The sequence below is a fragment of the Notothenia rossii genome (assembly GCF_949606895.1).
Source record: "Notothenia rossii genome assembly, chromosome: 8".
NCBI lineage: Eukaryota > Metazoa > Chordata > Actinopteri > Perciformes > Nototheniidae > Notothenia > Notothenia rossii.
The window spans coordinates 24044337-24071043 of record NC_136906.1 but is presented as its reverse complement, the minus strand read 5'-3'; the positions used below and the strand labels follow the sequence as shown (position 1 = coordinate 24071043).

The 26707-nt window shown below is 42.0% G+C and overlaps 1 protein-coding gene across 1 annotated transcript in view; it reads left to right on the top strand.

Moving 5' to 3' along the window:
* Positions 1–22967: 22967 nt before the first annotated feature.
* Positions 22968–26707, top strand: part of elfn1a (extracellular leucine-rich repeat and fibronectin type III domain containing 1a) — an 81596-nt gene continuing 77856 nt past the window's right edge. Inside the window, exon 1 of the mRNA XM_079644138.1 lies at positions 22968–23582. The gene's annotated coding sequence lies outside the window, so the exon portion shown is untranslated. The remainder of the gene's footprint in view (positions 23583–26707) is intronic.

The window sequence follows — 26707 nt, the reverse complement described above, 5'->3', positions numbered from 1 at the left end:
GTCTCGCCCCGCTGATATCTGTCGGTGTTGCAGCTTCACAGGGTCAGGTGAGTCTGAAGAAGACGCGGTAGATTTTAACGAAGCTACGATACAAAACAGTATTCCGGAGAGGAAAAAGTCATTTCTGATTTTTTTTCCGTCTCCCCTGATAATCAGAGTTGAAAAGCAATTTCATTTTGAAGATTTGAGATAATATCTCAATTGAATCATATTTATGTAAAAGATGAAAAACAAGTTAAACTGTGTTTAATAGGAGTTCAGATAGCAGTAGTATCTACGAAGACAAGTCAGGTCCGATTTTTTTGGTTAAATTAAAGGAATAGTTCAATGGGAAAAAACGTTCTTTGCTTTCTTACTGCAAGTTATAAGTTTAATACCACTGTCATGTCAGTATGACAATAACTGGCAGAAGTGAAATAGCTTATCAAATCAAATCAAATCAAATCAAGTTTTATTTATTTCGCACATTTATAAACGATTTTTGGTCGAGCCAAAGTGCTGTACATATAATAAAAATAGCCTACAGTAGAGACAATATTATTTAGGGAGAATCTCCTGGACTTCCCCACTCAATCTATCAAGACCCGAGCAGTTCTAACAGAAGTCCAAGGTAAAGCAAGGCACGGGCCGGCGCAAGTCGGTCGAAGGAGTCCTAAAAATTATGACCTTTGACCCAAGGGGATAGAAGACAGAGGTGGGGAGGGACAACGTGTATACATACATGCCAGTGGCGGCGCTAGGGGGTGGCTACTTGGGCTCAAGCCCCGGATGTTTTCTGAAAAGCCCCGGATGTTTAAAAAAAAAGTAAAAAGAAAATGTTGAAAACGTCTCGGGAGTAATGTGCAGTACCGGAGTCCACCAGAGAGGCAGCCGCAGCGGGACATTAGCCTGAGTATTGCGTAGCCTTCCCTGCCCTGAAGAAGAAGTGATCCTTCCTAGTGCCTGACAAGTTTTAAGCTAATAGCCTATAAAGTTATGGATATTAGAAAGTTATTTTCATCGAAGCAGGCGCCACAAGCTGCAGCAGCAGCAGCAGTATCAGCAGCTGACAACAATGTCATCACCAGCAGTGAAGAAATGGATGATGTTTCAGGTTTGTGAATCTAATGGTGATATCTGCACTCTGGCTGACTAGAAGTGAAAAAGAGTGATGTAACGTTAATGTTATAGCTAGTAAACATGGAGTAACCACACTAAGTACACCCTTATATGTTAGTATGTATACAGAACATGACTAAAAATTATCCTAAGATATAACCAGAGATGGAGCACTCGAGTCCTGGACTCGGACTCGAGTGCTGATTTTCGGGACTCGTGACTCGACTCGGACTCGCACACTGATTGACGCGACTTGGACTCGTGAATTCTCGCGCACGATGACTTGGACTCGGACTCGTGAATTTCTCCCCCGCACGATGATTCGGACTCGACTTGTACATTGATGCTCCGACTTGGACTCGGGAAAATCTTCTCTGAAGTCTGATGTCCTCTATCCTGGCATGTGCACCTGCGTGGCGAGTTCACGTACTGGGCCCCGCTATTCCAGTCTAAAGATGTCAAGACACACCCCGTATCTGCTGTATGCTTTCACACATTCTGCTTCCACATTGGAAAAGAGCAGCACACAATGTTCGTTATGTGGAAACAATATTGAAGAGAAGGCTCCGTAACACATTACTCTAAGGATTGAGTTCAGACATATAGGCTGTTTTGAACACTATATATCATCAGAGGTGATCTAATACAAATATAAAGATTCAGCCATAACACGAAAGCACATGGCTACTTAACATGCAGAATGACCTAATTTTGCATGCTAAGTAGCCATGTGCTTTCTGGGGCTAAATCTTTATCAGTAAACCGATTTAACTGGTAATAAGAGTCCCAATCTTATTATTATCAAAATAAAAGTGCAAAAAAATAAAACTTTACCATGGGAAAATATTGGCATATAAATATAATAACTTCTCTAAAAGGTAACTCATTTTAAATATAGTTTATTTATATATAATAATATTAATATTAGTAATAAGCTTTATATTTGTATAGCACCTATTACAAGAATTGTAGCCAAACTCGCTTCACTGCAGTTCAATAGACAGATTAGTATAACATGACAGGATAAAAGCAATGTACAGGAGCAGCTACATTTCAACAGATATATCCACAAAGATTAATACATGAAGACTTGTGACTCGGACTTGACTTAGACTCTTCTTAGGTGACTCGGACTTGACTTGGATTCTTCTTAGGTGACTCGGACTTGGACTCGGACTCAAACACAGGTAATGATGACTCGGACTCTAACTCGACTCGGACACTCCTTGGGTGACTCGGACTTGGACTCGGACTCGACTACGACTCTCCCTTGGTGACTCGGACTTGTGACTTGAACTCGTGAATTGTTGACATGATTACAACACTGGTTTGCTTCATTAAAGGGTGTTAATGAACAAGTGTTCTCCATTGCCTTTTGTCCGCTTTAAGGTATTATTAAGGTAGGGTTAATGTTGCTCTCAAAGTGCACCAGATTGATGCTTTTAACTTCAATATTTAAAAAAAAATCTTCCCGGGGGAGCATGCCCCCGGACCCCACAACAACTCCTGGGCTAAGCCCCGGATCTTCTACAATCCTAAATCCACCACTGATACATGTCTCGGTCAGGACGAAGGAAGCAGTCGGAAACAGAGGTAGAGAGGCACAACGTGTGTACGTAAATGCACTCCCCTCGAAATAGACGAAAGTAGAAGACCGAAGTAGAGAGGCGTGTACATCAATACACTCCCTTAGAACAAAGTGAGCTGTCAGAAACACAGGTGGAGAGGCACAACGTGTGTACGTAAATGCCCTCCCTTCAGATGAAGTAAGAAACCCAAGTAGGGAGGCCCACTCCCTTGGAATAAAGTAAGAAGTCAGACACCCAGGTGGAGAGGCACAACATGAATACGCAAATGCACTCCCTTCAGCTGAGGTAAGAAGCACAAGTAGAAAGGCAAAACGTGTGTACGTAAATGCCCTCTCTTCGAATCAAGTCAAAAGCGAGAAAGTACGTACGTAGCTTAGCTTAGCACAAAGACTGTAGAAACTGTTACAAAACGCTAGCCTAGCTCAAGGTGCGTTAGAGTGGAAACACTGAAACCTTGTAATATTTTATTTTCTCAAAATGTGGTTAAAATGTGCCATACATTTACATGAAAACGTGGCTACTGTAAAAAAGAACCCCTCATTACCCTATTTTATATTTTAGCATTGGGAAACAGCAACCAAGAAACAATCACAAACATAACCCCCGGTAAAACCCCAAAGCATGGTTTTAAATTATCCTTTTTCAGATGTTTTGAGGTGTTAATTAAGGATTGTGTTATCATTTGATAGAGCTGTTCACTAATGTGTATAGTGACTATAGTCCTTAAGCTGTTGGCTGTATATATTTCCTCATACAGATAGGAAGTATTAGGATCATCTCATCTACATATATCTAAGCTAGAAAGCAAATCGATGTTTTCCTTCTTTGAAATCACCTTGCAGATTTTAAGAATTAATGCAGAAAGTTAGAGAGAAAAACCGAGCTTTATGTTGTGAATGCCCAAGGATCCGGTGGGTTTTACAGATGAATGCCTCCATATGCTGCATGCCTCACACATGAGAGCTGCAGGCCGGAAACAAAGCAGGATCTGTTCTCAGCGGTGCTTCCTACACGCTGTTCTGTCTCAGGGGCTCCTGGGTTTGCATGTGTGAGACCAAACTCATTCAGCATTAAAACCTTTCCTGTGTTTTACATAAACTCCCCCATTAACTCAAGCTACTTTTTAAAACTTAAAATTGCCTTTAACGTGAATACATTTGTCTCAATTATTTTATGAAACCAAAAGTACAACCCTAATAATTTTCAGAAGTGTGTCAGGAAAATATGCAGCCATTTTCCGTGTGATGTAATAAGCAACTATCTTTTGCCAGGAGCAGATTATTCATTGGATCGTTGTAGCAATACCAGCTGCTGCTCTTATAGTTGCTTATTTGCGTATTAGACACCTTTGTAAATACTTCATGTGGAATGAGTATTCATATCTCTTCCTGGCACACTCAATAGTACCACAGAGTTACAGTCATTTCTTTTAAAATGTACAGTAATTATTAAAAACGTTGCTTTTGTAAGCTTACATTAGCTTCTTTTTCAATCCGACATTAAGCCTTTCATGAAGATAGAAGAAACTTTCTGATTTATTTTCATTTTGGCTTTTTAAAGTCTCCTTTAAGGGACCCCCCAGTGATGTAGTCATTTGATTCAAAGTGTTTTCCTTGGAGAGCAGAGCAGCTTCTCCAGGAAGTGATGCGTGATTATCTCCGCTTGTCACAATCCTAATCAAAGTAAAGTTCAGACGTGCCACGGTGCGAGCATTATGGGGGATTGCACAGATGTTTCAGATGGCAAGAATCAGGTGTTATTCCCTTTCTGACTTAAACAAACATCGTGATGGGCGAGAAGTGAAGGAAGCATTTAAAATTTGATGTGGGTTGTGAGGCCTGAGAGCGCTTCTCTGGGATTTTATTGAAACTTTTAATAACAACATAGGAGTATCGACCAAACTACTGCTGTGTTTCATCACTGTTAGGTGTCTGTGCAGGATTTCAGAAATACTGACACAATATTATTGACTGGTCAGGCAATAAATACAACAACAAAATGCAACAACAGTGTCAATGTGTCAAAACATCACTGCAGTAAGAGAAAGGTGAGATTCTTCAGTAAGATACTTAAAGGAATGACTTACATTTCATCAAAATTAGCCCACCGGGAGTACAAATATGGCCACTTTCTGGTTAAAAAGGACAATTTGGATCCTGAAAAGGCAGTGAGCATCCTCAATAACCCCAAAAAACACTTAAAAAGTGTCCAAATCGGCCAAGCCATTTTCAAACGATTGTCCACATAAGCTAATTAATGCAACTTCCGCTAATTGTGCAACTTGTCCAATATATACAAATTAGTGTGCATCTATGACCGGGTGAGGACACTACCCATTGACTCAGCAATCACTGTAAGCTATATTCTTGTTTAAATAGACTTCTCTGTTTCATTTATTCTACTCTGTATAATTGTTCTGTAGTTATTGTAGCTAAAACTGCGCTTTTGAGAGATTTTAAATCTCAGATCTACTCAACTGAACCTGTTACACAGGTCTCAGTGAGTCACGCGCCTCAACCCTGCATTACAATAGGCAGGGACACTCTGCTGTCGCCCATCAGCTGAAAAGAGTTAACTAATTAGAGCTGTGAGAACTCAGCAATCAGGTGTCCATCTTAGGTAGCTCTTTCCTGGAGCGTCAGCTTCAGCGTCAGCCAGACGAAGACTGACAAAGACATTGGAGTCCTGCGGGAGTCAAAGAATGACAAAGACATTGGAGTCCTGCGGGAGACTGACAAAGACATTGGAGTCCTGCGGGAGTCAAAGAATGACAAAGACATTGGAGTCCTGCGGGAGACTGACAAAGACATCGGAGTCCTGCGGGAGTCACGAGGGAGGCAAAGAGGAGGCAAATCCTACTTTAATTGAGCTAAGTATCGCTGGTGTTTTATTTTATTTTCTTTGGTTTTCTAGCCCCTCATGCTATAATCATGTTTATTTTCTCCATTCCTGTTCATGTGTCTGCTCGCAATTATCACTAGCCCCGTCTATCTCCTAATCGATATAACCGGCCTGCTCTCGTCTATCCCACATGCTCCACTGAGATCCAACATCTAGTTTCAGGGGGCCTGTGGAACTGCCAGTCAGCTGTTCCTCAGGCTGACTTCATCTCTGGCTACGCTTCCCTGCAGTCTCTGGATTTCCTTGCTCTCACGGAGACCTGGATTACTCCATCCAACACATCCACCCCAGCAGCTCTCTCCACAGCATATTCCTTCACCCACACACCCAGACCCACTGGCAGAGGAGGTGGCACTGGTCTCCTGCTCTCTCCCAACTGGAGCTTTTCCCTCTTCAAGCTACCTAACTTCACTCCTTCCACCTTTGAATTCCATGCCATCACAGTAACCCATCCTATACAATTAACCATTGTTGTTCTCTACCGTCCACCAGGCGCCTTGGGGGGTCTTCTTGGAGGAGTTAGATAATCTCCTCTCACAAATCTCTGAAACTGGCCCTCCCGCTGTACTTCTCGGAGACTTCAACCTCCAGACAGGGAAGATAGACAAACTAACATCTCTGTTAACCACCTTTGCTTTCTCACTGTCTCCATCCCCACCAACTCATAAAGCTGGCAATGTCCTTGATCTCATATTCTCAAGGAACTGCACTACTTCTAACCTCTCTGTAAACCCGCTCCACACATCCGATCACTTCTTAATTTCATTCTCTCTACCCCTTTCCAAACATAACAAACTAATCTCTTCTCATCCTGCACCTGTCCGCCGCAACCTTCGTTCCCTCTCCCCCTCTACCTTTGCCTCATCGGTGCTCTCAGCCCTCCCTTCCTCTGACTCGTTCCAACTCCTGCCTCCAAACTCTGCTGCAGAAACTCTCCTCTCTACTCTCTCATCCTCTCTGGACTCTCTCTGTCCTCTCACATCTCGGCAGGCTCGTCAGTCCCCTCCTGCTCCCTGGCTAAATGACGCACTGCGTGCTAATAGAACCATCCTTCGGGCAGCAGAGCGGAATTGGTGGAAATCCAATCCTCTTTCTCCGCTTCGATCTCTCAGGCAAAAAGCACTTTAAGATCAGATAAGATCCAATCTTCCTATTCCAATCCCAAGAAACTATTTTTAATCTTTTCCACCCTCTTGGACCCCCCCAAAGCCCCTTCACCCTCCTCCCTTCTGTCAAGCGACTTTGTTAACTACTTTGAAAAAAAGGTTGTTGATATTCGCTCTTCTTTTTCTGACTCACCTTTACTCACCGCTGGGTCACCAGACCCACCTTTCACCCACACACTGACCTCCTTCTCCCCTCTCTCTCCAAGTGAGGTTCTTACCCTCATTACCTCTGCCCGTCCTACCACCTGTCCTCTGGACCCTATCCCCTCAAACCTCTTTCAGACTATCGCTCCTGATATTCTACCGTTTCTCACCCATTTCATCAACACTTCTCTAACTTTTGGTCACTTTCCAAACAGTCTCAAGGAGGCAAGAGTAAACCCTCTCCTAAAGAAACCCACTCTCAACCCGTCTGATGTTATAAGCTACAGGCCTGTCTCTCTCTTCCCATTCCTGTTTAAAACACTTGAACGCGCTGTCTTTAAACAACTCTCCTGTTATCTCCATCAGAACAACCTTCTGGATCCGCACCAGTCTGGTGGACCTGTCTGCTGCATTCGACACGGTGAACCATCAGATCCTCCTTCGCACTCTCCAAGAACATGGAGTTTCAGGCTCTGCACTTTCCCTCCTCACCTCATACCTCAAAGACCGCACCTACAGGGTAACTTGGAGAGGGTCCGAGTCCGACCCTTGTCAATTAACTACAGGGGTCCCTCAGGGCTCTGTTCGTGGTCCCCTCCTCTTCTCCTTGTACCACTGCTAAGCTGACGACACCCAATTAATTCTGTCCTTTCCCCGCTCAGATACCCAGGTCGTCGCACGCATCTCTGCTTGTCTAGCTGACATCTCTCAGTGGATGTCTGCTCATCACCTCAAGCCCAACCTTGACAAGACTGAACTGCTTTTCCTTCCGGAAAAAGATTGTCCCACTCTTGACCTAACAATCAACATCGGCACCTCTGTTGTTTCCCCGACTCAGAATGCAATGAATCTGGGTGTGACCCTAGATAACAAACTGTCCTTCACTGCAAACATTGCTGCTACAACCCGCTGCTGCAGATACACGCTTTACAACATCAGAAGGATACGTCCCCAGCTGATCCAGAAAGCGACGCAGGTTCTGGCCCAGGCTCTCGTCATCTCACGCCGAGACTACTGCAACTCCCCCCTGGCTGTTCTACCTGCATGTGCCATCCGACCTCTGCAGCTCATCCAGAATGCAGCGGCTCGTCTGGTCTTCAACCTTCCAAAATTCTCCCACACCACGCCGCTCCTCCGCTCCCTTCACTGGCTTCCAGTAACTGCTAGAATCCACTTCAAGACACTGGTACTTGCGTACCATGCTGCGAATGGATCTGGCCCTTCCTACATCCAGGACAGGGTTAAACCGTACACCCCAGCACATGCACTCCGCTCTGCATCGGCCAAACAGCTCGCTGTACCCGCACTGCGAGGGGGGCCCAAGTTCCCATCAGCAAAAACACGTGGGTTTGCTATCCTGGCTCCAACATGGTAGAATGAGCTCCCCATTGAAATCAGGACAGCAGATAGCTTGCACATCTTCCGGCGCAGACAGAAAACTCATCTCTTTCGACTCCACTTCGAGCGATATAATTACTAAAAAAGAACTGTTTATAAAGCACTTATATACTAATAAAGGACTGGCTTATCTATAGCCAGTTGAGTAGCACTTGAAATGTTTGGCTCTATGAAACCTGATGTACTTATATGATTCTGTTTTCTTCAAGGTTGTATCTTCCTGGTCGAATGTACTTATTGTAAGTCGCTTTGGATAAAACCGTCAGCTAAATGAAATGTAATGTAATGTATACATTTCTAACGTAAAACTTGGGGGTATACAACATTTCCGGGTTCACAATGCTGGCAAATAGACTATTATAGATTCAACAAGGCTCACATAAGAGCATGACCATACAGGGAGAGCAGTCAGTTGAAATCCCTGAGCCTTCGACTCATATTTGGATAAGAATGTGTGTCAACAGTTCAAATCTCTTTTTGCATAAACTCTCTATTCTTTATGACCGAAACAACCTTCGTGTTAATGTCACAGATCAGTGACTGGAACTATCTAAAAACCCTGCAGAGCGTTCTGTGCCAGCTCCAAATGTGTATAACATGGTGGTGACTAAGACAGATGACAATTAGCCGTTTGTGCGGCACAAGGCTCATGCATGAATTCACTAATTCCATAACTGTATTTGATTGTAGGCACTATCTTATTTGCTCACAGGACAATTGTGCGGGGTTAGTCAGAGTTTGAGAAGTGAATCATTCAGAACAATAATTTTATCAAAGAAAAAAACATTGATTTTTTAAATTTTTGGCCAGAAGTCATCTTCAAATTAAAGCAAAGAGCTTTTTTTGGGCCACTCACAGATTATGGAAAACAGATTTCTCAAAAAAAAAACAGCACAGCAAATGGTTGTTTTCATATTTTAGACTTAAGGCCCATATGAGAATGATGCACCTGCATGGCATATGGGTGAATGCAAATAAGTGAATGAGAACATCCTGCATTGTTCTCATTTTCAAGTTCATATTTGTATTTTGTGCCTCTACTGTGACATTTCTCCATGCTTTGCTGCAGCACCTATTTTCACCCTCTGTCTGAAACCAGAGCTCAGTCTAGGGCTGCTCAATGAATCGTATTTTAATCGCGATTACGATTATGGCTTGCAACGATTACGAAAACAACGTAATCGAAAAAAAAGATTATTTTGTTATCATTATTATGACTTTCTTTTTTTTTAAATATTTTTTTTTTCAGTTGAATTATTAAAAACATACTGTTCAAATGTTTTTTCTCCAATAAATTGATGTTTTCAAAGTAAATGGATAATCGTTTTTATAAGTTAAAGAGTTTTCTGGTTGTGACAGTGCACTGCAACATGTTTGTTGATCTTGTTTATTTATTATTTTGATATTATTTATTTAAATATAGACATGAATGTATAATTTATTTTATTTTATTTTGTATTGGTTTTTCAGTTGATTACCCTGAACGTATAATTCAACAGTTAAAAAGTTCAAATTATTATTTGTGTTTGTTTTAAAGTACAATAAATTGATGTTTTCAAAGTTAATTAATAATCGCATTTAATAATCGCAATTATCGACCCAAATAATCGATATTATGATTTTTGCCATAATCGAGCAGCCCTAGCCCAGTCTGCTTTGATCGGTTAGCTGGCCGGCTCTGTTGTGATTGGTCAACTGCTTAGAGATGTCCCGCAGCTTGGCCTATCATGTACAATGTGTTGGAACGCTAGCCAATTAAAGAGTGAGTGTTCCATAGTGATGTCACCATGTTACAGACGTAAACAAATGAGTCCAATGCGTGTTAGGCACAAGGGGGGAGTGTGTGGGAGAGAAATTCCCTCTGGTGTTCATTACTTTTTACTATTTACTATTTGCACATTCAATTAAAACCAGGAGCTGTGCTCATGTACTGATGAAGGTTTAAATACCATTAATAAGCAACGTTGAGCTGTTGTGAGATATTTATTTAACAGCGATCCCTTATTAATTTTCCATACTGGCCATTTAAATGAAGTTATTATAAATATTGTACTCCGTAATGTGAGTTCATGAATAAAATCCTGTGTTAATAAGCAGTGATTAACATGTCAAGCTAATAAGCTTATGAGGGATTTCGTGCTATGTCTAAGCCTCAATGGAAATTTCAGCTGAGACAGAAGTCGCACACCGCTGTCAACTTAACAAAAACATGTGTGTGCGGTTGTCGGCATGTCTATGCATTTCGATGTGTGTGTGTGAGTGTTGTGCTTATATTGCTCTAACCCCTCCTTCAATAACAACTGAACCTGTACCTGCTGTTTGTGAGTGCGCTTCAATTGCCCTCCTCTCACCTTCCCAGATGCAAAGGCGATCAAAAGAATTAAGTACTTTCAACCCGAGTTTATCAAAACAATCCCTTACCCAGCACCATCTGTCAGAAATCATAAGCCAGCTCACAACCTTTGACCCTCCTCTTTTCATTCGAGAAACTCTGCAGTGCAGTAATGAAAAGTTTTACAGAAACTGAGGTAAGTATTTCTCCATAAACACTTTCCCACCTCCACTGATCACACACTTCACAATCTGCTCTGCTTCTCTCATCGTTACGTGAGCTGGGGAATCAGCTAGAAAACACAATGTAGGCGGATGTCCTTTTGTCGGTATGCACAGCATCTGTGTGGGCTGCCTGCTGGGCTCAGTTCTCTTATGGATAGGGCACTGGAAGGCCCGGGCTCCCTGGCTGCAGTCAGACAGATGCAGACTGGTGGGCGCCTCATTGCTAAATGCCTGCAGACAGACACACAAGCCGCGGCCACACTGTACCAACGCTCGGTTTGAAATGGCTGCGAGAGCGATGTGAATCCACAGCACATGTGCCTGAGTCCACTTCCCTGGCCTCTGATCCGCCATCAGTCTGTTTAGATCCTATAGCATGAATCAGATGTTGTGAATGGAGAAAACAATACTGTGTAGGATGAGGATGGTTTCATCAGTATTCATGCATATATTATTGCCATAATGGTTTAACTTGTTGTTTTTACTTATTTAGTTTCATTTAATAGTTTCATGCACACAAATGAATGTTGGCTTGGTTGAAGGAATACTTTGGTATGTTGGGAAATATGCATATTTGCTTTCTTGCTGAGAGTTGGATGAGAATATTCCAATTTCTTATCCAGGTTTGTGTTGAAGTCATTTGGTTCAAGTATTAAGGAAGTCCCAAGTCAATTGTTCTTGGGAAATTTGGGTAAAATCACAGCTAATACCAGCTCACGGATGGTATTAGCCCCAGGGCCCTGAGGACCTGTGCCCGCCAGCTGTCTCCTGTTCTCCAACACCTGTTCAACCTGAGCAGTGGAAGACGTTCCTGTCCGTAAGAAGACAACTCCTTCTGGGCTCAATGACTATCGGCCAGTAGCTCTCACATCCCATGTGATAAAGGTGCTGGAGAGGCTGGTCTTGGCCATCTCAGACCACAGGTGAGATCATTTATAGGCCCTCTGCAATTTGCCCACCAGCCTCACCTGGGGGTGGACGATGCCATTATTCAGGGTTCATACACTTTTTCACCAATGATTTTCAATTACTTCTCCATGACCTTTACCTCATTTTCCATGACCAAAAAAAGTACTCTTTCTCAGCGGTACCACTGAAACATTTTTATTTTAACATGGTAAGCTGGAAAATAAGGTCTGCATATGAAACATGTTGTGCCGACTTAAAACAAATCAAATAGTAGGCTTACTAGCTTCTACACGCTAAAGCCACTGTAGACTAGACTAGGGCGTGATTGTAAAAATCTCTCACCAGCAACCTCGTCAGTTAAATGCCATTTTACGTTTCATTACTGTACGATACAGTATTTATTATCATTATAGTATTACTATTTCGGCGATTAGATCAAATACAAATTATATTTGATGCAACTTTAGGTACATTTCCATGACTTTTCCAAAACTTTGGGAAAAATATTGTTTTCCATAACTTTTCCAGGGCCTGGAATTTTCATTTTGAATTTCCATGACTTTTCCAGGTATGTAATGACCCTATGAACCCTGCATTATTTACCTGCTGCATCGTGCTCACTCATACCTGGATGGATCGGGTTGCACTGTGAGAATCACCTTTTTTCTCCAGCGCATTCAACAAGATCCAGCCTCGGCTACTGAGTGACAAGCTGCAGGCTTTGAGGGTAAACTCGTCCACCATCTCCTGAATTACCAACTACCTCACAGACAGACCACAGTACGTCCGGCTGGGCAGTGTGCTGTCTGATGTGGTGGTTGGTAGTACTGGAGCCCCACAGGGGACTGTGCACTCTCCTTTCAGATGACTCTGCAGTGGTAGGGTGTATAAGGGATGAACGGGAGGAGGAGTACAGAGCGCTGGTGGGTGATTTTGTAGAGTGGACTGGAAGAAATCATCTGCTTCTGAATGTGGCCAAGACCAGGGAGATGGTCATTGATTTCAGGAGGAAGAGGATGTCTCCTCAGCCCCTGTGCATTCTGGGAGAGGATGTGGCTGTTGTGGAGAACTACAAATACCTGGGAGTGCACTTAGACAATGGGCTGAACTGGAGGATCAACACTGAAGCTGTGTACAAGAAGGGGATGAACAGACTCTATTTTCTGAGGAAGCTGAGATCCTTCATCGTATGCAGCAAGATGCTGGAGATCTTCTACCAGTCTGTTCTTCTTTGCTGTGGTCTGCTGGGGGGGCAGCATCAGAGCCGGTGACTACAGCAGGATCAATAAACTGATCAGGAAAGCTGGGTCTGTCATCGGCATCAAGCTGGACCCCTTTGAAGCTGTGGAGGAGAGGAGGACACTGAACAGGCTGTTGTCCATCATGGATAACCCCACCATCCTCTCCAGCTGCAGCTGGACAGACAGGAGCTCCTTCTCCAACAGACTGCTGCACAAGGACCGATACAGGAAAACATTCCTGCCCACTGCAATAACTCTGTATACAAAATCACCTCTGGCTGGAAGAGAACTCTCTTTTTCATAGTTTATCTTGGAATAAAACCCAATTGTACATTTTATATTTATATAATCTGTTCAATATTTAATATTTCATCTGTCATATATGTATGTACAGTGGGGCAAAAAAATATTTAGTCAGCCACCAATTATGCAAGTTCTCCCACCTAAAAAGATGAGAGAGGCCTGTCATTTTCATCCTAGGTATACCTCAACTATGAGAGACAAAATGAGAAAAAGAAAATCCAGAAAATCACATGTCTGATTTTTAAAGACTTTATTTGCAAATTAAGGTGGAAAATAAGTATTTGGTCAATAACAAAAGTTCATCTCAATACTTTTTTATATAACCTTTGTTGGCAATGACAGAGGTCAAACGTTTTCTGTAAGTCTTCACAAGGTTTTCAGACACTGTTGCCCGGGCGGTGTGTTTGGGATCATTGTCATGCTGAAAGACCCAGCCACGTTTCATCTTCAATGCCCTTGCTGATGGAAGGAGGTTGTCACTCAAAATCTCACGATACATGGCCCCATTCATTCTTTCCTTTACACGGATCAGTCGTCCTGGTCCCTTTGCAGAAAAATAGCCTCAAAGCATGATGTTTCCACCCCCATGCTTCACAGTAGGTATGGTGTTCTTTGGATGCAACTCAGCATTCTTTCTCCTCCAAACACCTCTTCTATTTTGGTTTCATCTGACCATATGACATTCTCCCAATCCTCTTCTGGATCATCTAAATGCTCTCTAGCAAACTTCAGACGGGCCTGGACATGTACTGGCTTAAGCAGGGGGACACGTCTGGCACTGCAGGATTTGAGTCCCTGGCGGCGTAGTGTGTTACTGATGGTAGCCTTTGTTACTTTGGTCCCAGCTCTCTGCAGGTCATTGACTAGGTCCTCCCGTGTGGTTCTGGGATTTTTGCTCACCATTCTTGTGATGATTTTGACCCCACGGGGTGAGATCTTGCGTGGAGCCCCAGATCGAGCGAGATTATCAGTGGTCTTGTATGTCTTCCATTTTCTAATAATTGCTCCCACAGTTGATTTCTTCACACCAAGCTGCTTACCTATTGCAGATTCAGTCTTCCCGGCCTGGTGCAGGTCTACAATTTTGTTTCTGGTGTCCTTTGACAGCTCTTTGGTCTTGGCCATAGTGGAGTTTGGAGTGTGACTGTCTCAGGTTGTGGACAGATGTCTTTTATACTGATAACGAGTTCAAACAGGTGCCATTAATACAGTTAACAAGTGGAGGACAGAGGAGGCTCTTAAAGAAGAAGTTACAGGTCTGTGAGAGCCAGAAATCTTGTTTGTTTGTAGGTGAACAAATACTTATTTTACAGAGGAATTTACCAATTAATTCATTAAAAATCCTACAATGTGATTTCCTGGATTCTTAAATTATTAGTTATTTTTTGTTGTTTTTTTAAAGTTATTAAATAAAAAAACGAATTACTATACAAACGCTATCAGATTTGTTCTACTTTCTTCTAATTCCAAATATATTCCCTTATCACTTTTAAAGATGTAAACGTTAATAAACAAAAAAAAAATAAGTTGTAATGTCAACATTGACAATGTTATACATTCTACAGTATATATTCAATATCAAATATATAAACTAAAAACATAAAACGATCACAAAAAATTCATGTTAGAAGTATTTTTGTTTTTGCAGGTAAAGTCTCAAGTCATTAAAGGTGAATAAAGTGAAGTTAATTCCCCCAACATCCCCGTTCATATCTACCGCCAGCTGCTGGTTAGCCTAGCTTAGCATACAGATTGGAGACAGGTGGGTAAAGCTTATCTGACAGCAGATAGAGATCCTGAAAGGGCAGCACCTCCTTCAGGACTGAGAGGATCTCTCCTGATACATCTCCACTGGTATTCTCTGTCTGTAGTGACGTGCTGAGATGTTTCTCAAGACATTTCAAATAATGAAAGACGGCATCAGTTCCACTAGATGAATAATTAACTAGTTATTCTTTATCCCTCTGGGGCATGGAGCGGCTGCCAGTACATGTGTAGACAGGTGAGAGGATTGCTGACTGTATAAACGGTGGCATTGAGTCAGAGTATCTCATGGTTTCAAACAGGCTTGCAGCCAAGTAAAAAAAAAGAAATCCTAGTCGGGGAATGTCCTTGAATAATTAAAACACAGATGTATTGTAAGTGTATGCTTCATCATGGGCTGCGGTTATTGTGAATATAATAATTATTAAGGTGGAATCCAAGGACATATTTCCCATAGGGTTTCTTAATGAAGCAGTTATATCTCAGGTAAAGTGATTGTCTTCAGCTTGATGGGAAAGGAACTGCAAAGAAGGCACTTCACTTTGACTACAAGGTCAAATTGTTGTGATATTCAAATGAAATCAATCTATCACTCTACTCAGAATCGCCATGAAGTCACTGTCAATGTACTTGTTGCCTGTGGATAGATTGAGCCCACGAGGCCGAACAAGCCAATGCATCATGCATGTAGTGCATTTTGACTGGATGCTGTGTGTAAAATGTTTTACCCCTATTGCCTCCAAGCTAATGATGGAGAAGAAGGTAGAACAAAATTGACCAAAGGAGGCCCTTTTAATTATATATGTCTTGCATCCCCGTCAAAATAACTCCACTGTGCATTCCCTGTAAGTGTATCAATATGAGCTGGACACTATTTACAGACATAGAGCTCCATTCCCCTGGATAAAGGGAGTGCGGTCAACCCAGTAGCTCAGCTGGGAGAGCTGAAAGTACCAACATCGGGTATTTTCAGCTTTTCTTCATCCATCCCCACCATAAATAAACCTTGTTCATTCCAGAGTCACAGGGCACAGACTGCATGTCACAGCTGAATCGCTGTGTCTCTGTTGTAAGGCTTTTAGTGTAGGTGGGGGTGTGTTTATCCCACCGGTCACGCTGAGGCAGCCACCAGGGGGCCCGGGCCCTCCTCCATGAGTGTTGCCCACGCTCTGCTCTCCACTGTGAGCTGTCTGTCTCTACCGGTACCCAAGCTGTCAAATATCTTCACAGGAAACATACACAGGAGGAGGAGGAGGAGGGGGGGGGGGGGGACATCATGTTCGGTAAATTACAGAGCAAGTAAGACCCTCGCACTAATTATTATTCAGGTTCTCGGGGAAATGAAGAGGTAAATCTGACACCTTGACTGCTCCATAATGAGCACAGACAAAGCAGAGACACTAAACGTCACCATGGGTAATACCTTGGCTTAAGCGTCATTTCTCTACCCCTGCAGAGCCGCTGATAAGGCATCAAACCTCAAATTGGTCTCCTTGTGCTAGTCTACAGCGGGTGATTGATATTTCAGAAGAACAAAATAAGTTTCTAACCCAACTGTGTAGTAAAACAATGATCCTCCCAGTGACAGCCCATGTCACTTCTACATGCACATTTAAACTTATAAACTGTGAGATAAATTATCATCAGTGCGGACTAAATATTTAAACGAATGCAAATGGTACTCCCACAAAGGTTCATGGCTTGGGAACTGTGTCGTAACCTAATCCCACTCAGCGCTCTACCTAGTGTTTATGCAAATTGTTCTTCAGAGTTAGTTTGCTCATTGCAATTCTTTGGTTGGTGCTGCGCAGGTTAAACTCGTCCCTTCATACAGATTGTTCTCTATCCTTTTATCGTTCGCGTCCGTCTTTCTGTCACTGCTTGTTATTGCTCAATAGAATTTTAGATGAAGCCATTAAATGCAAATACATTGTATATTGCCTTGTTAATATTCAATGATGGAATTTAAGTGTACATTTACTCCCCTATGCATATTTGAGTATGAAGCATGTCATTAGGAATGTTATATACACTCACAGGGACCATTTCTCTCCCTCGAGTACTTTTAACGTTTTTGTAATAATAGGCTTTTACTTAAAGTTTCTCAATTGATTATTCTGAGCATTGCTTAACAATATTTATGCAATCGCTCTGCCTCAAATTTCCAATTGAGAACTATTAAAACTTAAGGACATTTACTTATAGCAGGAGTTTAACAGTGAGGTATTGCTTGTTATACTTAAATGGGCTCTATTACTGTCATTTTCAGGTTCAAATGTGTATTTGGCGTTTCCACTGAGACGTGTTGACATGCTTTCATGTTTGAAATGTACATTATTTATTATTTATTTAGCACCTCTTTTCACCCCCTGTCTGAAACCAGAGCCCAGTCTGTTCTGCTTGGTTAGCTGGCCGGCTCTTTTGTGATTGGTCAATTGCGGAGCACGGTTTAAGAGTGCCGTGTCGTGCCGGGCCCGTTTTTGGTTGCGTTTCCACTATGCCAATTCCCGGCCCGGGGCTGCTTTTTCACCTTTTTTCTGGCCCGACAAAATCGTGGTTCTATCGGGGCCAACAACCAGGCTGAGTCGGGCTGAGTTTGCTAAACTAGAGAGAATCGCTGGCAAGGGGGCTACAACTACAACAAGATTAACATATTTGACCGTGATTTAATTGTAATACACATTTCAAAATGATGCCGAAGTAACAACATACTGATACCGGTTAGTAAAAACCATGAATTAATGCTTTGACAAGTCTGCAGACAGACGGCAGGCGAAACACCTTTTAAAATGCGTGTTTTCTGAATGGAGATTGGCTAAGCTAACGTTGTATATGCTCCGACCGTCCACACTCACAACAACGGCCTATACAGACATAAATAAACCAGCGACTGTATTCGCCATGACACAGACAGTCTGTGGTTTGTACTTGTTTAACTTTTGTCTAGTTTCTGAACAGATATGAGGAGCTGTGAGCTGTGAGCTGTGAGCTCTGAGTGCTAACAGCTAACGGCTGATGTTGTTTTTCTGGGGTGCTCATTGAAGATGACGTCACGGCTCCGCCTACACTGCGTTACTATAGATACTACCCCAGTTCCTAAACTGTAATGGAAGCGCAGCATTAAAGTGAGCCGGGCCTAACAAGGCCTAACAAAACCGTACTAAGTCGAGCGAGTCCTGCGGTGGAAATGCGCCATTAGAGAGTTCCCACCCCTTGGCCCATCACATATAATGTATTGGAGCGCTAGCCAAAAGAAGTGAGAGTGTAACATAGTGATGTCACTATGTTATGGAAGTAAACAAAAGACTACAATCGAGTCGTTTGAGTGTGTTGGAGACCATTTACATGCACAACAACCTATATAACACACTAACTGGAAAGGGAAACCCCCCCCAAAAAATAACAGTAGGGCCCCTTTAAAGGTGGGGTAGGTAAGTTTGAGAAACCAGCTTGAGATACACTTGTTGTTATATTCCATGGAATTTTCTAAACATCCCGATAGCAATGAATATCTGAAGTGCTTTGACAAAAAAATCCATAAAAAAATATCATCTGTGGAAGCCGTAGAACTGTAAAAAGCACGACCAATCATTTCAGCCGGCCCGGCTAAAATAACTGGGTGGCCTACCTGCCTGTCAGCCTTCCATCTGTGCACAAACTTATCTCGTGCCCTCATTGGTCATGTGCGCGTTCGTGTGTGTTGGAGGAGGGGCTCTGTAAGGAAGTGGCAGATTTTCTCCTGTTCTCTATTTTCAAATTCTAGCACACTCCAGCTGGTTTCTCCAAAATTACCTACCCCACCTTTAAATAGAGGTTCAGAATACTTCCTTCCACACTGTTAATATTCATATCAATATTTGAATACAAGTATGCCTTTGTACCATTTCAAGAAAATAGTTAAAATACAATTTATCTATGTAGATTATAGGTACATGGCTACCAATTTTGGCCTCCGGTAAGCTGTTCAATTGACATGGCGAAGACATTATTACCATTGCATGTCTAATCACTTCATACCTTTGCAAGGTGCAACATTCCATCTGTCTGCTGTGTTTGTATGTTGCTGTGAGGACAATAAGAAGATATGTAAGTAGTGCTGTTAAACGTCAAAAAGCACCTTGGAGTGCAGCCTCCTATTTCTCCCACACAACATTATCATCGGTGAAGCAGCTGTATATGTCGGCCCACTGCTCAGCCAGTTAGATGGATCTCCTGCACTCCTCTGACAGCAGACATTCCATTATATCAACCAGCAGTCACAGCCTCCTCCCCTGAATTATTGCCATCCCTGTTACTTGCCTCAGCACCAAATTGGCTTAGCCAGTAAATGAAGGATTTGAATAATACATTCCACCAATCTGCCTCCTTTTCTTCTGCCTAGACTTCATTTAGTGACATTGTAATCCTTTTCTTTGTATCCATTTGCTCAACATTTACATGACGCATGTACCACCCTATTCAATGCGAAACATGTCAAATCGCCTGATATCAAAAAAAGTTTTGCTACCATTTTTACCTCTCCTAATTCTGTATTTTAGATAAAAAGCCTTAATTAAGGAGCATGTCAAATACATTACTTTGAAATACTTAGGAGCAGGGTTGTGGTTGTTCAAGTTCTTTGCTCCTTAGCGATCCTTCTTCTTTTTCTGTATTGAATAAAACTAAATCTTAAGTTCAAATGTCGTGTGCAGTTGAGTTTCAGCAAAAATGTAATAGCTACACATTGAACTTAATTAAATGTGAACAATGAAAATGTGTAAGAAACCTAAAGTGCATATAGCATTTGTATTATTGCTCATAATATGTTGAAATGCCAAAGCATGTTTAAGGCTATGATTCATGATTCATTGTTGTGCTTGCTGGTTTTAAAAAGGACAATTAAGTTGAAGATAATGTGCAGCTTCAAGCTTAAACAAAGCATCAGTTTAACTCAAATGCAGTTGAGACACCCATATGCAACCATATCCATTGGAATATGTATCGCTTTATATCTAAATACTGTGGAAACCTTATTCTCTGAAGAACCACAAATATTGTATGACAAACCCAGCCACAGGGTGTCAAGGAGCCATATGGATATGTATATACTTAGCCTCCACTGTGTATTATAAATCATTAGTTGATAAGAGAGACAGTCCTATCCAATAGGAATCAGAGCTTATACCTGAATGATGTTTAAGCGATCATGCCTCCAAGGTAAATTCAGCTGAGAAGGTTCATTAGGAAAGCCCATCAAGAACACCCCATCTGCTGCAGTCTGAAAGGTGCACAGTCTTTATGTTGTGTCTGAAAAAGGGAAACAAAGAGGCAATACAAAACAGTCTGAGTCCGAGCCACTTGGCATTTATCCTAAGAAATATGTTGCATGTTAGGACTGAAGCAGAAACATTGGCATTTGAAGGAATACATGTAGCTTACCTGCTCAAAAGAAAAACAAGACCTTTGGCTGAGACATGCGCTTATCTGCCAGGTTTCGGCTTGATGTCTTGAAACCTTTATTTGTTTTATGTGGTCAGGGTGGTGTGCAGTGGCAGCACAGGGCCAAAAGGCTACAGTGTCTATATGGGGTCATGTATCAGCCTGCCCTGGGGTCGTGAGGACATTAAGAAGCGTGATACAGTGTGCCTTTCATTCTCAGAGCTGCAGCTGCCACGACTTCCTGGGCTCGGCTGTCGACATCCACATTTCACAGCTCCGACGTGACTGCTGCAATGAGACAAGACAGTGCAGCGTCTCTGCCAAGTCCTCGCTCAGCCACTTGCTCCCTCTCTGAGAAGAGCATCTGCAGCCTGACTGTCTCTCCCCGACGTGCTCGGGTCATCCCCTAGACTACGTCATTACAGAGGACATCAGGTTGCACTCTCCATAAATTAAATCTTGGACTGCATTCACACAGGGACAGGCAATGTGGCTATAACCCTTCAGGCACGGACTCCTGCTATTTGTTAGCAGGGAAATGTCATATTTTTTGCACTGGCATTATTCATGTAGGCTCTATTTGTCCATACAGTATTTCATCATTTGGACTTGTTAATATGTGAGCCAAAGGTAGATTAAATATATACAAATACCTAAACATGTTCATTTCACCCCATTTTTCGGTCCAGGCACCATGCCTTATCACAATGCATGGGTGATGGTTCATTTGTATTCTGCAGGTTCTTGTTTTCAATAATTTATCATTGATGTGTATTGATTTACTATCACCGGGACCCAGGCTTGACCTCTTTAGTGAAGTATGGTCTACTTCAATAGCCCCCGCCCTGTTCCATTTAATCCTGAAATGTACAGACCACTGCCATCACAAACGAAGCAGTTTTGACTTTTCTGGGAAAACTGCTTAATAGTTTCCATTTACATCGGTGTGCCTTTGCTGTTATCAAACACACAGGCAAGCCTATTCATTTAGATCAGGGGTGGGGAAACTTTTCCCTCTCAAGGGCCATTTCAATTTTTTCAACATCCTCCGAGGGCCGTACAAATTATTGACCTCTGCTTAAAAAAACTAAAATCACAGCACATTCATTTCGCCTTTCTTTCATGCTGTTCAAAGAAAAAGCAACCTCTTAATCCAGATGTCTTACCATGACTCGCGCATTCATGCACGTCCATGGTCATGACCTGACCACCAAAACAGAAATATATGGACACAAGATGTGAGCAAATGTATTTAGTTTCCTATCCATGTGGACATGATTTAAGTGGGGGAGGACCTAACCTCCTCTACGGGGGTCCGGGGGGCATGCTCCCCCGGGAAGATTTTTTTTTTTATGTTGAAGTTACTGTAAAAGCATCAATCTGGTGCACTTTGAGAGCAACATTAGGAGATCTATGGATACATCTCCCAACACTCATATGAAACAGAACTGTAAGCCGTTTTATTTTTCTTTATGGATGTTTTACAAATCACCTTTCAAACTGTATTCTTGTTTATTAATAACAACTTTATTTTACTGTCATATAGTATTTTATAACAGTTTACTTTATTATCTTATTTTTTTATAATAAATATAATGATCATATAAAGGTGTGCCTTTACCTCGATGGTTGTAGAAAAAGCTTCTTATATTCGTTAGCATAGCTAGCTAACCAGATGCTAATAACAACTAAGTTATAGACTGTATGATCAGTATGACAGATGAACAGATCGCCACTGGGCTTTCAACTAAAGACACAGCCACGCAACAACTGCGGCATGTGTACGGCTCCTTATGGGTAGGCTATTGCCATTTTTGGAAGTGCCGGAGCGGTGTTCTGGTGCTCTCCGTCAGCACTACACCTCTGTCAGACGAGACATAATTACCACGTGATGACACGTTAGGCACGTGTTGTGTTCAAGGACCCTGACCTTGGCCAGGAAAAACAGGCACTCGCTTGTTTCATTTTTTTGCGGTCTAGATTTCTCTAATTTTTTTCTTTTTTGCGTGTGTTTATAAATCACCTCGAGGGCCGTGCCAAATGGTCTCGCGGGCCGTATACGGCCCGGGTGCCGGAGGTTCCCCACCCCTGATTTAGATGGATGCGAGAATATAACACAACATTAAATAAGTGATATTGAGGATAATAGAAAGAACCCATGTTTCAGACAAAGTAAATATTTCTTGCTATCAGGAATCTCAGGGATCCCATAGACAAAATACTATTACATTGAAATATTAAGCACCTCTTTTGGTTAAGTGGCCCCCTGGTGGTAGGACCAATGGACCTTGGCATGGAGAAAATTATCTCCTTTAATGCAATACCAAATTAAACAAGCCTCCAACCTGAAAATGAGCAATTCAAAACTGTTTCCAGTGCGGAGGTGCAGCCCAGGAAAAATATGAGGAAAAGTTTGATCTTAGATTGGCTGTTGAATCCTGAAACTCACGTGACGTAACTGTTACTTTTCACTCCGTATGTATTCATTAAGTTGAACCCTTTCAGTTTTTTTTTTATAATACACGAGCTATCAGACGTTTTCACTTCACAACCGGAGGAGTTTCCATAACCCTCCCGGCATCCGTGATGATCCCGCCACCATTTATAGCCTCGGGGTGAAAAACAATCTTATTATAAGATTTAAACTTTGCCTCGCCTAGACTGGAGGACACGCATTCCTCTAGCACTTATTCCTCGCTGTTTCCCCAACTGACACAGTGATATCTGCCTACCTACCCGCCTCCTTTGATTGCCGCTTAAACGCCGGTGTCAGCTCTCGGTGTAATAGAAAAAGCCAGGCAGGACTCCGTGTCTGTTCAGCATAAATAAAGGCGAGCGGTGAGAGGAGCTCAGCCCAGAATTAAATCACTCACCGCTAAATGGATCTTTGAGACTCTCCCTTGACGCAGTCAGCTGCTGTTCTGTGCGTCTTCAACCCCCCTAAACAGAGAACTGGGATTCTTTTTTGAATTTTATTTTTTGAATTATCTAACAGAAATATCTCCTGTCTCTTTGAAAATCTCTTGTGTTCGTGGTGACATACAGTTACCAGCTTGGTATCGGGAAGAAGCTCTCGTTCCGCGATCGTCAAGCAGGTAAGCTGTCTCAGTGTTGCTAGATTTTACACTTCAATATCGCAGACTTTAAGGACAACATCCTGTACTTTATGGCATTTGCACACGCGGTAAATATTTGGAGGTTGAAATGAAATACGGTTAAGAACATTGATGTTTTAAATTGAATAGTATTTGTGCAGATGTGTCGAGAAAAGAAACATAACTTTTCTATTAATTATAACATACGCCCAGTACAGAATGCATATCTAAACTTGCTCTATCACGAAGAAGTCTGTGCAATTTGCATTTGTCACTGCGAGATATTTGCGGGACATGGGGTGCACTTTCTTCCGCTTTTTAATGCAAATTATTATGTGTTATTAAGTTTTGTTATTCTCATGTAACTACATGCTCCTGAATATTAAGACACGAACGTTAGCTTCAACCTGATACGGCTCCAGGGAAAGTAGTAGGTACTTTGCAACTGTAAACCTCCACTAACACCGCCCGCGCGAGAGGTCGCTTCAGCACGAAGGACAGCTCCCTGCCGCTTTACTCAACTTTATTCCAGAGATTCGCACAAATAAACGGATATCTATTCACTCCTGAGGAAGAACTCGTGTTGTTGTGAAGGTTAGCCTTCACTTTGTACTATTATTAATTAAATAACTAAAAGGAAAAACACTTCTCTGCCACAGAATGGAGCCTATTCAGTTTGGAAGAGTTCATAAAAAAAACCAAGGCAACAGTATGAATTCAAACATAGTCAACGTTCAGGGCAGTGCATGGCCTTGACCCTATTGTGTTGTCTTTACACAGTCTTTGCTGTACAGTAGTCCTGAGCAGTCTCACTCAGATTAGCTGAGGATTTCGCTGCGCCTGTGCCATCTGTCTTGGAAATGCATACTATAGCCATACTGTACATGTTGATTTATTTGAATTGCTTATGTGATAGGCTTCGTATGGATTCTTCTCCCTTTTTATATTCAGTTCAGAATTTCCAAAGATTTTTTGCCAGCTAAAAGAAGTCTGCCTGAATCATCTCTAAGATGGGGAGGTGCTGGTGGTATAGGGGGGGGGGGGGGGGGGGGGGGATCTGTAGTCTGAAACAATGCCAAGTTTAATAACCTACACTTGCCAAATAAATGACATGCCTATAGGAACAATTCTCTGGCTTTCCACTCAGCTGCATTATGGACATAGGAGTGCTGTATGATCTCTGTTCTGGCTAAATAATATGTTACCGTCGTCGTGACATTTAAAGCCAGGAAAGCATTTATGAAATAAAGCTTAGACGATCAGTTTTATGCTGCTGAACTCTGGGCATTGTGTTAGTGGTTGCCCGTTGTTCCAGTCATTTCATACTGAAGATCAGGCTTGGCTTAGCCTCTATGTGAATCACCACTTCCTCCAACTTTTATTGTGTAGAGTTATGACTGTTTCAAAACATCTTAGTTTTGCTGCTGTTGCTAAAGCTGCCTCTCGCATTAGCCTCCGTATCCCCCTTTCCCTGTCCCCGTCTCCCTTATCTTGATTATGCAGCTGGATGATTGAGTCAGCTATTTTGTATGCAAGTTGCCTTAGCTTGGCTCTTTGTGGAGGAGAGAGAGTGAGGGAGAGATCGTGCCGGGGATACTGAGAGAGAATTACAGCTTCTCATGACGGCGAGGAGTGGAGAAGACGAGGCTGCCCTATTCGATACATTGCTGGAGGAGAGAGACAGATATCCTCAGTGGGGGCAGCGGTTTTGGAAATGTGACCAACCTTTCTAAATGGAAAAGGCAGCGCTCATTAGAGTTCTCCACGGCTCTATATGTGGTCTTGAATTGAAGCATTAAGCATTTTTGAGATGGAGTTTGGCTGATAAAACCAATTTTTACTGAATTTGAGTTTAGAGGCATGTCGGCACGCGATCACATTTCTTTTGAACTACTATGGAGAATACAAATGTGTATCTAAACACATCCTGCATGTCAAAATGGCATCTCCAGTTTGAGTCCATTTGGGGAATTGACCATATCATCTTTATATTATGTAAATATATTTCCTGCTTCTAAAGGTTCAAAAAATGTCCTACCGTGTAATCATCATTTTTTATCTTTCCTGTATGACTGATTCTTGGAGGTACCTCCCATTGTGATGAAAAAAGTGCAATTTATTGGACAAGAAAAAAAAATTCAAATAAGTTTCTGTTCTCACACTGATCTGTCCTATTGCAGAACAGTGATTGGGGCCTGTCGAACTGCATGTTGCATCAGTCGTATGTTTTTGTTGTTGTATTGTTAACAAACTTACAGTCAGAGCTTTGAAACATGGTACGACAGACAGTAACTCATGTTTCAGTTAAAGCTCCACAGCCCTCCACAACCGTTCAAATTCCAACAACTACCTTTTGCTTCAAGTAGTGTGTGCCATTTTACGAGAGCTGTTGCACCACCTTAGTCTCACGAGTCCCATGTGCCACTCAGCTGCTTTTTAAAGGCTTGTTTTCCTCAGTAGTGAAAAGGGTAAGGTCATGGAATAAGACACAGAGGGAACACAAAGGAAAGGAAGAATGTGTAATTTTCTCTCTGTAAGAGGTACAAAGTGAGGATTGGATGCTGCAAATACTTTATGGTTTTTGTTTTAACTATATAGAAAAACTCATATACAGTAGTTTTAGGACATTTTACATTATAGATATACATTTTGTATTATTTTAGAACGTCTAATGTACACCATGTTAACCTTTTAGCTTTATTTTGTGAAGTCTGCCACATATGACCTAATATTGGGAACATAATAGCATTGAAAGCATTATATTTGTCCAAATGTACTGCCTTGAATCTTTAATTTTCAGCATTTCAGAAAATGTTTTTGCCGTGTCCGGACTTGTGAAGAGTTCTTTGTGGTGAAGGACATGGACATCAATGTCAGAGTTGCGCCTCAGGACAACAGACATGAAAAGGAGATGTTATTGACAGTAACTCAACATTCAGGCAAAGGGCTGGAACTAGCAGATAAGGCAAACGCAGGTCTAAACCTGCCGCCCTGCACATTTTATTCAGACCGTGCAAAACAAAGATAGACCTTGGTTTGGATGATATTATTTCCTAGAAAGCATGTAAAAAAACCATTAGAAAACGGCACCTTGATTTAGCAGCTCATTAACTGCACATTGTGTT